Here is a 16,553-nt window from a genome sequence, read left to right on the forward strand (position 1 = left end):
CATTATTCAAATCCATAATTATTCAAACAACATATAATCACTCAAACGGAAGGGTTGTTAAAAGCCAAATTATATTATCAAATTGTCAACTGCAACTTAGAAACGAATCCAAACCGAATCCATTACAACAGAGCCCAAACGAATCCAAACATGGCCAATTCAAAGTAGAGCCTATACAACCACACAATGCCGGCCCAATCTGTCATTCAGTAACCAATCCAATTGAAGATACCGAGACATTGACAAATGAAAACCATCGAAGCAAAAGAAAGCTAAAATCAATCCAAACATCCCGAGATTATCCAAACCGACATACCTATCAAGACAAAGATAAATCAGACTCAACAAAATTGTAGCTAAATGCTAACAATCTTATACTACTCACTTTCAACGAAACCTCTCAGCAAAGATTAACCTATCTGGTACATGTCTGACATAGCTACGGTGAATAAAAGGCAATCCTTCAAATCCCATGAACTTGAGTCTAGCCAATCCTAGGTAGACCAACTACACCATATTCAAAACAAACAAAGCCCTAGCATCTAGTCACCCTCCAAACATATATCCATAACCTCCAACCAAGCTAATAAATAGAACAATAGACCCCCATTCTAATTCAAACAAAACTAGCATGCCTAAATAAACTAGGAAATCATCTCCACTACTTTAGAAAAGGTAGTTAGATCATTCAAAGTAAAATAAAACCAATAAACCTGGATCATTCCGAACAATCCTACCTATATAACCTAAAACAAATCAAAGCAAAAACAAAGACATAATCACTTCAAATAACAACAACCAAGCTTATTACTACTTTAAAATGACTAACTTAAACAATCCCAAGGATATTTAAAGAAAGTAGAAAATGAACTCGACTCTTTTAAAAGATTAAAACATAGCTATTAAAAAAAAAATAAAAGCAAATAAACTAGGATCAATCCAAACAATTCCGTTAAACAAATTAAACAAATGAAAGCAAAAATTTACACAGTTCCTTTAACCAATAAGAAAGAAGCAAATTACAAGTCTAAACTTATTATTCTAACTTAAACGAACCCATTAAATCAAGATAAACTAAATCAACTAACTCAGAATTATAACTGGCAATAAAAGCCATATAAGTAGATTCAAACTAATCCCCACCGGCCGCATAAAATTCCTTCTTTCAAACAACCACATAAAGATGTTTCGTTATTCAAATCCATATTTATTTAAATCACTTATAATCACTCAAACCCAAGGGTTCTCAAAAACCCAAATTATTAAATTATCAGCTGCAACGTATATAAACTATAATGATTCCCAAAATCCTAAAAGACCAATCCCAATCGAATCCATCACAACAGAACCCAAACGAAACCGAACAAGGCCAATACAAATTAGAACCAACAAAACGACACAATGTCAGCCCAATCAAGGAAACCAAGACATTGCCACATAAAAACCCTCGAAGCAATACATAGCTGAAATCATTCCAAAAGTCCCAAGGTTATCTCCACCGATTATTTATCAAGACAGATAAATCAAACTCAACAATACTTTAACTAGATGCTAATAATTTTAGAGTACCCACTTTCAACGAAAACTCTCCAGATACAAATGAACCCAAACCAGCATAGCTTAATGAATCTGGTACACATCTGATATAGCTACGGTTAGTTTAGCACAATCTTTCAACTCCCATGAAACCGAGTCTAGCCAAACCTAGATAACCAACTACACCCTATCCAAAACTATACAAGCCATCCAATGGACCACCAGCCAAATCCTGAACCACTAGCCGAGCTTAAAAGAACACTAAACCCTCAATTCTAATTTAAACGAAACTAGCATGCCCACAAAAAACTTGGAAATCAACTCACCCCCATTAAAAGATGGAACTATACCTACAGAAAGTAAAATAAAGCCAATGAACCTGCATCATTCCAAACAATCCATCCTATATAACCTAAAACAAATCAATGCTAAAACAAGAACTTAATCAATTTAACCAACAAGAACCAAGCTTATTTCTACTCTAAACTCACTAAATTAAACAAGCCCAGCATATTTAAATAGAATAGAATAATGACACAATTCTCTTATAAGAGTAAAGTAGACCTATTAAAAGAACCATATCTTGATAAACTAAATCCACTCACTAAAAATTATGAGTTCCACAAAAACCCATACAAATAGATTCAAAGTAATCCCCTCTGTCCGCATAAATGCCCTTATATCAAGCGAACTCTCCTTGTTTTATAACAAGCATATAAAGACTTTTCATTATTCCAATCCATAATTATTCAAACAACTTATGATATCACTCAAACGGAAGGGTTGTTAAAAGCCAAAGGATATTATCAAATTGTCACTGCAACTTAGAAACGAGTCCAAACCGAATCCATTACAACAGAGCCCAAACGAATACAAACATGGCCAATTCAAAGTAGAACCTATACAACCACACATTGCCGACCCAATCTGTCATTTAGTAACTCATCCAAATAAAGATATTGAGACATTGACAAATGAAAATCATCGAAGCAAAACAAAGATAAAATCAATCTAAACATCCCGAGATTATCCAATTCAACATACCTATCAAGACAAAGATAAATCAGACTCAACAAAATTGTAGCTAAATGCTAACAATCTTATAATACTCATATTCAATGAAACCTCTCAGCAAAGCTTAACCTATCTGGTACATGTCTGATTTCCTTCAAATCCCATGAACCTGAGCCTAGCCAATCCAAGGTAGACCAACTACACAATATTCAAAACAAACAAAGCCCTAGCATCCAGTCACCCTCCAAACATATATCCATAACCTCCAACCAAGCTAATAAATAGAACACTAGACCCCCCATTCTAATTCAAACAAAACTAGCATGCCTAAATAAACTAGGAAATCATCTCCACTACTTTAGAAAAGGAAGTTAGATCATTCAAAGTAAAATAAAACCAACTAACCTGGATCATTCCGAACAATCCTACCTATATAACCTAAAACAAATGAAAGCAAAAACAAAGTTATAATCACTTCAAATAACAACAACCAAGCTTATTACTACTCTAAAATGGCCAACTTAGAAAACCCCAGCATATTTGGAGAAAGTAGAAAATGAACTTGACTCCTTTAAAAGATTAAAACATAGCTATTAAAATAAAAAATAAAAGCAAATAAACTAGGATCAATCCAAACAATTCTGTTAAACAAATTAAACAAAGGAAAGCAAAAATCTACACAGCTTCTTTCAACCAATAAGAAAGAAGCATATTACAAGTCTAAACTTATTATTCTAACTTAAACGAACCCATTAAATCAAGGTAAACTAAATCAACTCTCTCAGAATTATAACTGGCAATAAAAGTCATACAAGCAGATTCAAACTAATCCCCACCGGCCACATAAATTTCCTTCTTTCAAACAACCACATAAAGAGGTTTCGTTATTCAAATCCATATTTTTTTAAACCACTTATAATCACTCAAACCCAAGGGTTGTCAAAAACCCACATTATTAAATTATCAGCTGCAACCTATATAAACTATAATGATTCTCAAAATCTTAAAAGACCAATCCCAATCGAATCCATCACAACAGAGCCCAAACAATACCGAAACTGGCCAATACAAATAAGAACCAACAAAACGACACAATGTCAGCCCAATCAAGGAAACCAAGACATTGCCACAAAAAAACCCTCGAAGCAATACATAGCTGAAATCATTCCAAAAGTCCCAAGGTTATCTCCACCGATTATTTATCAAGACAGATAAATCAAACTCAACAATACTTTAACTAGATGCTAATAATTTTAGAGTACTCACTTTCAACGAAAACTCTCCGGATACAAATGAACCCAAACCAGCATAGCTTAATGAATCTGGTACACATCTGATATAGCTACGGTTAGTTTAGCGCAATCTTTCAACTCCCATGAAACCGAGTCTAGCAAAACCTAGATAACCAACTACACCCTATCCAAAACTATACAAGCCATCCAATGGACCACCAGCCAAATCCTGAACCACTAGCCGAGCTTAAAAGAACACTAAACCCTCTATTCTAATTTAAACGAAACTAGCATGCCCACAAAAAACTTGGAAATCAACTCACCCCCATTGAAAGATGGAACTATACCTACCGAAAGTAAAATAAAGCCAATGAACCTGCATCATTCCAAACAATCCATCCTATATAACCTAAAACAAATCAATGCTAAAACAAGAACTTAATCAATTTAACCAACAAGAACCAAGCTTATTTCTACTCTAAACTCACTAAATTAAACAAGCCCAAGGATATTTAAATAGAATAGAATAATAACACAATTCTCTTATATGAGTAAAGCAGACCTATTAAAAGAACCATATCTTGATAAACTAAATCCACTCACTCAAAATTATAAGTTCCACAAAAACCCATACAAATAGATTCAAAGTAATCCCCTCTGCCCGCATAAATGCCCTTATATCAAACGAACTCTCCTTGTTTTATAACAAGCATATAAAGACTTTTCATTATTCCAATCCATAATTATTCAAACAACTTATGATATCACTCAAACGGAAGGGTTGTTAAAAGCCAAAGGATATTATCAAATTGTCAGCTGCAACATAGAAACTATTCCAAACCGAATCCATTACAACAGAGCCCAAACGAATCCAAACATGGCTAATTCAAAGTAAAACCTATAAAACCACACAATGCCGGCCCAATCTGTCATTCAGTAACCCATCCAAATAAAGTTACCGAGACATTGACAAATGAAAACCATCGAAGCAAAACAAAGCTAAAATCAATCCAAACATCCCGAGATTATCCAATTCGACATACCTATCAAGACAAAGATTAATCGGACTCAACAAAATTGTAGCTAAATGCTAATAATCTTATAATACTCACTTTCAATGAAACCTCTCAGCAAAGCTTAACCTATCTGGTACATGTCTGATATAGCTAAGGTTAATAAAAGGCAATCCTTCAAATCCCATGAAACCGAGTCTAGCCAATCCTACGTAGACCAACTACACAATATTCAAGACAAACAAAGCCCTAGCATCAGTCACCCTCCAAACATATATCCATAACCTCCAACCAAACTAATAGAACACTAGACCCTCCATTCTAATTCAAACAAAACTAGCAAGCCTAAATAAAATTGGAAATCATCTCCACTACTTTAAAAAAGGAAGTTAGACCTACTCAAAGTAAAATAAAATGAACAAACCTGGATCAGTCCGAACAATCCTACCTATATAACCTAAAACAAATCAAAGCAAAAACAAAGACATAATCACTTCAAATAACAACAACCAAACTTATTACTACTTTAAAATAACTAACTTAAACAATCCCAGATATTTATAGAAAGTAGAAAATGAACTCGACTCTTTTAAAAGATTAAAACATAGCTAATAAAAAAAAATAAAAGCAAATAAACTAGGATCAATCCAAACAATTCCGTTAAACAAATTAAACAAATGAAAGCAAAAATTTACACAGTTCCTTTAACCAATAAGAAAGAAGCATATTACAAGTCTAAACTTATTATTCTAACCTAAACGATCCCATTAAATAAAGATAATCTAAATCAACTCAATAAGATTTATAACTGGCAATAAAAGGCATACAAGCAAATTCAAACTAATCCCCACCGGCCGCATAAAATTCCTTCTTTCAAACACCACATAAAGAGGTTTCGTTATTCAAATCCGTATTTATTTTAACCACTTATAATCACTCAAACCCAAGGGTTCTCAAAAACCCAAGTTATTAAATTATCAGCTGCAACCTATATAAACTATAATGATTCCCAAAATCTTAAAAGAGCAATCCCAATCGAATCCATCACAACAAAACCCAAACGAAACCGAACATGGCCAATATAAATTAGAACCAACAAAACGACACAATGTCAGCCCAATCAAGGAAACCAAGACATTGCCACATAAAAACCCTCGAAGCAATACATAGCTGAAATCATTCCAAAAGTCCCAAGGTTATCTCCACCGATTATTTATCAAGACAGATAAATCAAACTCAACAATACTTTAACTAGATGCTAATAATTTTAGAGTACTCACTTTCAACGAAAACTCTCCAGAAACAAATGAATCCAAGCCAGCATAGCTTAATGAATCTGGTACACATCTGATATAGCTACGGTTAGTTTAGCGCAATTTTCCATCTCCCATGAAACTGAGTCTACCCAAACCTAGATAGAACCAACTACACCCTATCCAAAACTATCCAAGCCATCCAATCGACCACCAGCCAAATCCTGAACCACTAGTCGAGGTAAAAGAACACTAAACCCTCTATTCTAATTTAAACGATACTAGCATGCCCACAAAAAACTTGGAAATCAACTCACCCCCATTAAAAGATGGAACTATACCTACTCAAAGTAAAATAAAGCCAATGAACCTGCATCATTCCAAACAATCCTTCCTATAAAACCTAAAACAAATCAAAGCTAAAACAAGAACTTAATCATTTTAACCAACAAGAACCAAGCTTATTTTTACTCTAAACTCAATAACTTAAACAAGCCCAGCTTATTTAGATAGAGTAGAAAAGTAACTCAACTCTTTTATAAGATTAAAACAGACCTATTAAAAGAACCATATCTTGATAAACTAAGTCCACTCACTCAAAATTATAAGTTCCACAAAAACCCATACAAATAGATCCAAACAAATCCCCTCTGGCCGCATAAACGCCCTTATATCAAACGAACTCTCGTTGATTTATAACAAGCATATAAAGACTTTTCATTATTCCAATCCATAATTATTCAAACTACTTATGATATCACTCAAACGGAAGGGTTGTTAAAAGCCAAAGGATACTATCAAATTGTCAGCTGCAACTTAGAAACGAGTCCAAACCGAATCCATTACAACAGAGCCCAAACGAATCCAAACATGGCCAATTCAAAGTAGAACCTATACAACCACACAATGCCGGCCCAATCTGTCATTCAGTAAACCATCCAATTAAAGATACCGAGACATTGACAAATGAAAACCATTGAAGCAAAACAAAGCTAAAATTGATCCAAACATCCCGAGATTATCCAAATCGACATACCTATCAAGACAAAGATAAATCAGACTCAACAAAATTGTATCTAAATGCTAACAATCTTATAATACTCACTTTCAATGAAACCTCTCAGCAAAGCTTAACCTATTTGGTACACGTCTGATATAGCTATGGTTAATAAAAGGCATTTCTTTAAATCCCATGAAACTGAGTCTAGCCCATCCTAGGTAGACCAACTACACAATATTCAAAACAAACAAAGCCCTCGCATCCAGTCACCCTCCAAACATATATCCATAACCTCCAACCAAGCTAATAGAACACTAGACCCTCAATTCTAATTCAAACAAACTAGCATGCCTAAATAAACTTGGAAATCATCTCCACTACTTTAAAAAAAGGAAGTTAGACCTATTCAAAGTAAAATAAAACCAACAAATCTGGATCATTCCGAACAATCCTAGCTATATAAACCAAAAACAAATCAAAGCAAAAACAAAGTCATAATCACTTCAAATAACGAGTCCAAACCGAATCCATTACAACAGAGCCCAAACGAATCCAAACATGGCCAATTCAAAGTAGAACCTATACAACCAATGCCGGCCCAATCTGTCATTCAAACCCATCCAATTAAAGATACCGAGACATTGACAAATGAAAACCATCAAAGCAAAACAAAGCTAAAATCAATCCAAACATCCCGAGACTATCCAAACCGACCTACCTATCAAGACAAAGATAAATCAAACTCAACAAAATTGTAGCTAAATGCTAACAATCTTATACTACTCACTTTCAACGAAACCTCTCAGCAAAGCTTAACCTATCCGGTACAAGTCTGATATAGCTATGGTTAATAAAAGGCAATCCTTCAAATCCCATGAAACTGAGTCTAGCCAATCCTAGGTAGACCAACCACACAATATTCAAAACAAACAAAGCCCTAGCATCCAATCACCCGCCAAACATATATCCATAACCTCCAACCAAGCTAATAGAACACTGGACCCTCCATTCTAATTCAAACAAAACTAGCATGCCTAAATAAACTAGGAAATCATCTCCACTACTTTAAAAAAGGAAGTTAGACCTACTCAAAGTAAAATAAAAGCAACAAATCTGGATCAGTCCGAACAATCCTACCTATATAACCTAAAACAAATCAAAGCAAAAACAAAGTCATATTCACTTCAAATAAGAACAACCAAGCTTATTACTACTCTAAAATGACTAACTTAAACAATCCCAGCAGATTTAGAGAAAGTAGTAAATGAACTCGACTCCTTTAAAAGATTAAAAACATAGCTATTAAAGTAAAAAATAAAAGCAAATAAACTAGGATCAATCCAAACAATTCCGTTAAACAAATTAAACAAATGAAAGCAAAAATTTACATAGTTCCTTCAACAAATAAGAAAGAAGCATATTACAAGTCTAAACTTATTATTCTAACTTAAACGATCCCATTAAATAAAGATAAACTAAATCAACTCAATCAGAATTATAACTGGCAATAAAATCCATACAAGCAGATTCAAACTAATCCCCACCGGCCGCATAAAATTCCTTCTTTCAAACACCACATAAAGAGGTTTCGTTATTCAAATCCATATTTATTTAAACCACTTATAATCACTCAAACCCAAGGGTTCTCAAAAACCCAAGTTATTAAATTATCAGCTGCAACCTATATAAACTATAATGATTTCCAAAATCTTAAAAGAGCAATCCCAATCGAATCCATCACAACAAAACCCAAACGAAACCGAACATGGCCAATACAAATTAGAACCAACAAAAGGACACAATGTCAGCCCAATCAAGGAAACCAAGACATTGCCACATAAAAACCCTCGAAGCAATACATAGCTGAAATTATTCCAAAAGTCCCAAGGTTATCTCCACCGATTATTTATCAAGACAGATAAATCAAACTCAACAATACTTTAACTAGATGCTAAAAATTTTAGAGTACTCACTAAATTAAATAAGACCAGCATATTTAAAAAGAGTTGAATATTAACTCAATTCCATTATAAGAGTAAAACAGACCTATTAAAAGAACCATATCATGGTAAACTAAATCCACTCACTCAAAATTATAAGTTCCACAAAAACCCATACAAATAGAATCAAACTAATCCCCTCCGGCCGCATAAACGACCTTATATCAAACGAACTCTCCTTGTTTTATAACAAGCATATAAAGACTTTTCATTATTCAAATCCATAATTATTCAAACAATTTATGACATCACTCAAACGGAAGGGTTGTTAAAAGCCAAAGGATATTATCAAATTGTCAGCTGCAACTTAGAAACGAATCCAAACCGAATCCATTACAATAGAGCCCAAACGAATCCAAACATGGCCAAATCCTGAACCACTAGCTGAGCTTAAAAGAACACTAAACCCTCTATTCTAATTTAAACGAAACTAGCATGCCCACAAAAAACTTGGAAATCAACTCACCCCCATTAAAAGATCGAACTAGACCTACTAAAAGTAAAATAAATCCAATGAACCTGCATCATTCCAAACAATCCATTTCATTATTCAAATCCATAATTATTCAAACAACTTATAATCACTCAAACGGAAGGGTTGTTAAAAGCCAAAGGATATTATCAAATTGTCAACTGCAACTTAGAAACAAATCCAAACTGAATCCATTACAACAGAGCCCAAACGAATCCAAACATGGCCAATTCAAAGTAGAACCTATACAACCACACAATGCCGGCCCAATCTGTCATTCAGGAACCCATCCAATTAAAGATACCGAGACATTGACAAATGAAAACCATCGAAGCAAAACAAAGTTAAAATCAATCCAAACATCCCGAGATTGTCCAAACCGACCTACCTATCAAGACAAAGATAAATCAGACTCAACAAAATTGTAGCTAAATGTTAACAATCTGATACTACTCACTTTCAATGAAACCTCTCAAGAAAGCTTAACCTATCTGGTACATGTCTGATATAGCTACGGTTAATAAAAGGCATTCCTTCTAATCCCATGAAACCGAGTCTAGCCAATCCTAGGTAGACCAACTACACAATATTCAAAGCAAACAAAGCCCTAGCATCCAGTCACCCTCCAAACATATATCCTAACCTCCAACCAAGCTAATAGAACACTAGACCCTCCATTGTAATTCAAACAGACTCAATCAACAAAATTGTAACTAAATGCTAACAATTTTATACTACTCACTTTCAACTAAACCTCTCAGCAAAACTTAACCTATCTGGTACACGTCTGATATAGTTACGGTTAATAAAAAGCATTCTTTCAAGTCCCATGAAACTGAGTCTAGCCAATTTTAGGTAGACCAATATTCAAAACAAAACAAGCCCTAGCATCCAGTCACCCTCCAAACATATCCATAACCTCCAACCAAGCTAATAGAACAACACTAGACCCTCCATTCTATTTCAAACAAAACAAGCATGCCTAGATAAATTGGGAAGTCAACTCAACTACTTTGAAAAATGAGGTTAGACCTACTCAAAGTAAAATAAAACCAACAAACCTGGATCATTCCGAAATCCTACCTATATAACCTAAAACACATCAAAGCAAAAACAAGACATAATCACTTTAAATAACAAGAACCAAGCTTACTACTACTCTAAACTAACCAACTTAAACAATCCCAAAGATATTATGAGAAAGTAGAAAATGAACTCAACCAAACAATTCCGTTAAACAAATTAAACAAATAAAAAAAAAGCAAATAAACTAGGATCTATCTAGTGAAGTTATCCTCAAGTGGAGTTATCCTCATCCTTCTCCTATTCTTGGTCATACTTATCTGCATGTCATGGGGCTGACGTGGATGAGAGGATATGGTAGAGGGGGTACAGAAGTAGGGTAGCGCGACCCTCGCTATGGTGTGTGTGTATGCCATAGATCAAACTGCGGTGGCCCGTATGCCACCATATGCCAATGTTGGGTGGCCGGTGTTGGGTAGCCAGCATTGGGCGGCCAGTGCCGGGCTGCCCGTGTTGGGCAGCCGTTGTTCGGTGGCCAGCATTGGGCAACCAGCGTTGGGCGGCCAAACATTGGGCGACCTGTTGGGCGACAAGTGTTGGGCAGCCAGTATTGGGTGGCCAACGTTGGGCGGCCATGTTGGGCTGCCTATTTTGGGCAGCCAGTATTGGGAGGCCAGTGCCAGGTTGCTTGTGTTGCACGGCCCGTATGGTGTGTGTATGCCGCCGTATGCCCCGAAGCTTACTAGGCAATGCCGATGTAGGCAAGATTATTGGTTGATGATTGGGCGACGTGTCGTCTAAGGCCAAGTGCACACATACTTACCCTAGCCAGTTCTAGGATGTCATGGTCAGTTCCACGATGCTGCATGCTCCATGCGAAGGCCCCCGGAAACCCCAAGCACACACATACTTATCCCGGTCGGTTCCAAGATGTTGTGACTAGTTCCACGTTGTTGCATGCTCCATGCGAAGGCCTTGGAAACCCCGACCAGTCTTGTTAGTGCTCACATACTAACCCCGACCAGTTCCAGGATGCCATAGCCAGTTCTATGATGCCGCATTCTCCATGCGATGGTCCTAGCAACCCCAAACGCATACATACTTACTTTGGCCGGTTCCAAGACGTTGTGACTGGTTCCATGATGCCGCATGCTCCATGCAAAGGCCCCGGCAACCCAAGCACTCACATACTTACCCCCGGCCAGTTCCAAATTGTCGTGGCTGGTTCCACAATGTCATATAATCCATGCAAAGGCCCCGGCAAACCCTAGGCTCACACAAACTTACTATAGGTACATAGTGCTTGCTCAATCCTTTAGAGCACAGAAGACACTAAATTGATACCATATGAACGCTTGCGATCTGTTTGTAGTTCATCGGTCGCCCGTGATGAACTTATAATGCATCGCAAGCTCACGATGAATACATGGTAAATCACACATTTGCGATGGACTTGTGTCTGATACGAAGCCAAAAACAAGTTTCAATTGAACCCATGATGAATTTTATATGCACGCATTATGGCGATGAACCTTGGTCGTATACGGCTTTGCGATAAACCTCATATACATGTAGTTCTTCAATGAACTTTGAAGGAGTACAATCTTGTGATAAACCCAAGACCATTACAGAGCCGCGAGTGACCGAGAACCAGACTCAAACATCGACCACACGTGCAACCTCAAGTTACACGCATGGTGAAGTGCCACGATGTTTTAATAAAGGGACCACCCGTTGTGCAATGACGTAGTTGGTGCCATGCCGGTTAAGTAGGATGCAAAAGGTAGTAGCACACGTGGATTATGAGGATCCTTGATTGAAAGGTAAGTAAACCTTTGAGAGAACTCATAAGACACGTGGCGAAATCCTAGTAGTGTTCCCTAATGACCGATAACAAATCTAATATTGTCTTTCCCATTAGGAATCGATCACTTTTGACTCCTTCCTTTTGGGACCTCGGGATCCCTTCTTATAAATAGAGATCCTCCCCATAACGGAGACGATTCATTCGACCATTGATTCACTCAATCATTGGACTCCCTGTTTAGTTGTCTCGTCACTCCCCTTTCTTGCCCTAGCCTTCCCGGCTGATCCTTTACTCCCGGTCTTCCTTTGTCCTTCAAGGAGACCACCCCCCACCTTGCCCGACCACCTCCTACTTACATTAGAATCTCTGGTTCCGTCCTTCATCACAGAGGATGGTCGCCCACAAGTGAAGGGATGAGAGATCAATCCCATGGACGCCCAAAGATTGTGGAATAAGGGGGCGAATTTCAAAAGTTTTTCTCTCCCTTCAACCGGGAATCACATTCCCTATTTAGAAAATCATATTTTCAAAGATCATTCTTGAACCTTAAAATGAATCAGATCTAAACCAAAAGGAGTAGGAGAGAATTATACCTGATACGGAGAAGTAGTATCTCCCAATGGAGGTGTTCACGCCCAAGGAAGGATCCAAAGACTGCTCCCACCGAAGATGGCGTAGTGTGTGATGGAGCAGAATCAGCAAGTGTTCTTCTCCAAGAACTCTGTCCTTCGCAAGGGTCGGCAGGATGGAACGTGAGCACAACTTCCTTTCAATCCTTTCTCAAAGGACTGATGTCAAGATCCAATCTTGACTTCTCCCACAACCGGAGATCGAACCGGCAAACAGGGCGGCAAGAACAGGGAGGCGGCAAGAGAGTATTCGCAGGGTGCAGAATTCTCTCTTCTTGTTTTCAGCACTAAAGGAAATCTGATGTGTGTGTGATTTAGGCTGCCGCCCCCTTCTTTTGTTAACCTAGAAAGATCAGCTCCTAATGAGATTAGGAGCTGCTTATCCAAATCATATTTGGATCAGCCTTCTCTTCGTGTGATAAGGATAAATCCTTATCTTATCTGCAGATTAGATTAGCTTTCACCTAATCTCATTAGGAGGTTTCTAAATCTGAATCACATTCAGATCTGGACTTTTCTGAGTGGATAGGGTCAAGACCCTATCCTATCTCGCTAATCCATTTCAGAATTCGCCCCATTATTAACTAAATAAATAGCCCAGTTCGAAATGGGCTTTAGGCCCATTAAGCTTATGTGCTCACTTAACCTTCCTAACCGCTGCCCCGTTGGGCTTCCTTGTATGGCGTGGGACCCAAACATTGATCTACACATCAGCCACATGGGTTCGGCCCAGCCTTTGTTACAAGGCCTAGCCGAATACACCGTTAAAGACAATATACCCCCTAAAACCCATCGAATGGGCTCTATGGGCCCAACACTTACCCTAAGTGGTCCCCGGGCCAAGCCACCTTGTAACACCCAGGGACTGTGGGTAGATGCAAGATTAGCCCATCAGGTATTATCCTCAACGGTCTTACACTTAACCTCTCAGCCCATAATGATCATACACCGCCCGACAAGAGAGAACCTCTCCCTCGGTTGCAAGGAATAGTGTTGCACTCTCTACTTATATGGATCCCGGGAATTAAAACCTTCTTGCAAACATTTTAGAAACCATAATATATATACTTTTATATCTCATATAAAATATACTTTGCAAAACAAATCTCAACGGTTGAAATTGGCTGCCGGCAGTCGTGGTTTCCATCGGTGAGAGTGCATCCCCGATCCTTACCTTTGTCCGACAAAGGGGCTGATCCCCGTCACTATGATCACCCACTCGGATGAATTCTCGGACAGTCCCAACATACCCAGGTTTTGACCCCCGCTAAGGATCTCACCGATTGGTACATCAAAGACAGCCCAATCCGACACCTAGTGCAGTATCATAATCGAGTCTAGGGGTCGGGTGTAACTTTCCAGCTTTGCCCATCAATCTCCAAGGTCCAGGGCAATACTGAAAATCTGGTCCAGTTCAAAGATTCAACTAATCCTACACTGTATGTGCTTAGGGTCTCACCCCGGTAGCCGAGACAAAGCCACCCCAACCGACTTGGTGGCACCACAAGGGTCAGCCTTAGTTCTCCCCAAACCGACCCACCGGTTGTGAACATTCTAAACTAACACGAGTTTCATTAAGTGTCCAGTTTATGGGTAATACACAAAAACATACCAAGGGAACATGAACCAAATATGCACTTTTATTCCTTTACAATAAACTCATAAAGTACATCATTCGATTGAAGCTAAGGGCATATAAAACTGTCTAACAGCTCCCACTTGCACTTCGGTCCAATCAGGTACTAGCCGGAGTCCCATGCTTTCCACGTGTTTCTCAAACACTTTCTGGGATAGTGGCTTTGTCAATGGGTCTGCTACATTTTCCGCCGACGCTACCTTCTCGAATCAGGACGTCCCCTCTACCAACAATCTCCCATAGTACGTGGTACTTTCTCTCGATGTGCTTCGACTTTGAGTGGGCTCGTGGCTCCTTAGCCCGAGCAATGGCTCCATTGTTGTCACACAACAATGGGATGGGTGATGTGCTGGACGGAACTACTCCCAACTCGTGAACGAACTTCTTCATCCACACGGCTTCTTTGGCAGCCTCACTTGCGGCAATGTACTCGGCCTCGGTCGTGGAGTCTGCAGTGGACCCCCGTTTGCTGCTTTTCCAGGAAACAACACATGGCCCTATCGTGAAAACATATCCAGATGTAGACTTTCTATCATCCTGGGTCTGACTGGAAATCAGCATCTCGTATACCCTTAGATCTGTAGTGAGCTATCGTCGAATACTAGACAAAACTCTTTTGTCCTTCGAATGTACTTAAGTATGTTTTTCACAAGCAGTCCAATGCTCCCGCCCCGGGTTGGCCTGAAATCTGCTTACTACACTCACTACCCGAGCTATGTCGTGACGAGTGCACAGCATGGCATACATGATGCTCCCTACGGCTGAGGCATAAGGAACGTCTTTCATGCCATCAATCTCCTCGGAAGTCTTGGGAGACATCTTCTTGGAGAGAGTGACTCCGTGCCCGAAAGGAACATTTCCTTTCTTGGAGTTTTCCATGTTGTATCTCTTGACTATTTTGTCAATGTAAGTAGATTGGGATAATCCTATTATCCGCTTCGATCTATCTCTATAGAGTCGAAGACCCAAGGATATAGGAGGCTTTTCCAAGATCTTTCATGGAGAATTGCTGTGATAGCCATACTTTCACCATAGTTAACATTCCTACATCATTCCCAATGAGTAGAATGTCATCTACATACGTAACCATGAAGGTAACCTTATCTCCACCGTACTTCCCGTAGACACAGGGCTCATCCGGATTCTGCTCGAAGTCAAACGATTTGACAAGGAGAATTAAAATGGATGTTCCAACTTCTAGAAGCTTGCTTAAGTCCATAAATGGATCTGTTAAGTTTACATACCATGTTTTCCTATCCCGCAAAGCAATGAAGTCCTTGCGGCTGCTGCATATAGATATCTTCAGCAAGATCTCCATTCAAGAATGCAGTTTTGACATCCATCCGCCAAATCTCAAAATCATGGTATGCTGCTATAGCTAGCAGGATCCTAATGGATTTAAGCTTGGCCATAGGCGAAAAGGTTTCCTCATAATCGATGCCCTCTTTCCGAGTGTACCCTTTCGCCACCAGGCGAGCTTTGAAGGTCTCAACCTTACCATCGGGGCCTTTTTTCCTCTTGTAAATCCATTTGCAACCGATTGCTTTTACCCCGGAGGGTGAATCTACTAGAGTCCAGACTCCATTGGTCTCCATTGAGTCCATCTCTCGCTCTCATGGCCTCCACCCACTTCTGGGAATCTATGTCCAACATAGCTTCCGCGTAAGTCACGGGATCCTCCTCACTAGTCTAGGTTTCCACCAGCTAACTATCCCGGTCATAACCATAACGGACCGGTGGCCCGGATACCCGAGTGGATCTTCTAGGTTGGTCACTACCCGGAACTTGTGGGACATCTCCCACCGCTCCTAAGCTCTCCTCATCAAGGACAACTTCCCGACGATGGGTGTCCAAGATATAATCGGTTTCCAAGAATTGTGCATTTCAACCGCAAAACACTTTCTCGCTCACTTGGGTCATAGAATAGATAACCTACAG

The sequence above is a fragment of the Nelumbo nucifera genome, chromosome 3 (assembly GCF_055504915.1).
Source record: "Nelumbo nucifera cultivar China Antique chromosome 3, China Antique-T2T, whole genome shotgun sequence".
Lineage (NCBI taxonomy): Eukaryota > Viridiplantae > Streptophyta > Magnoliopsida > Proteales > Nelumbonaceae > Nelumbo > Nelumbo nucifera.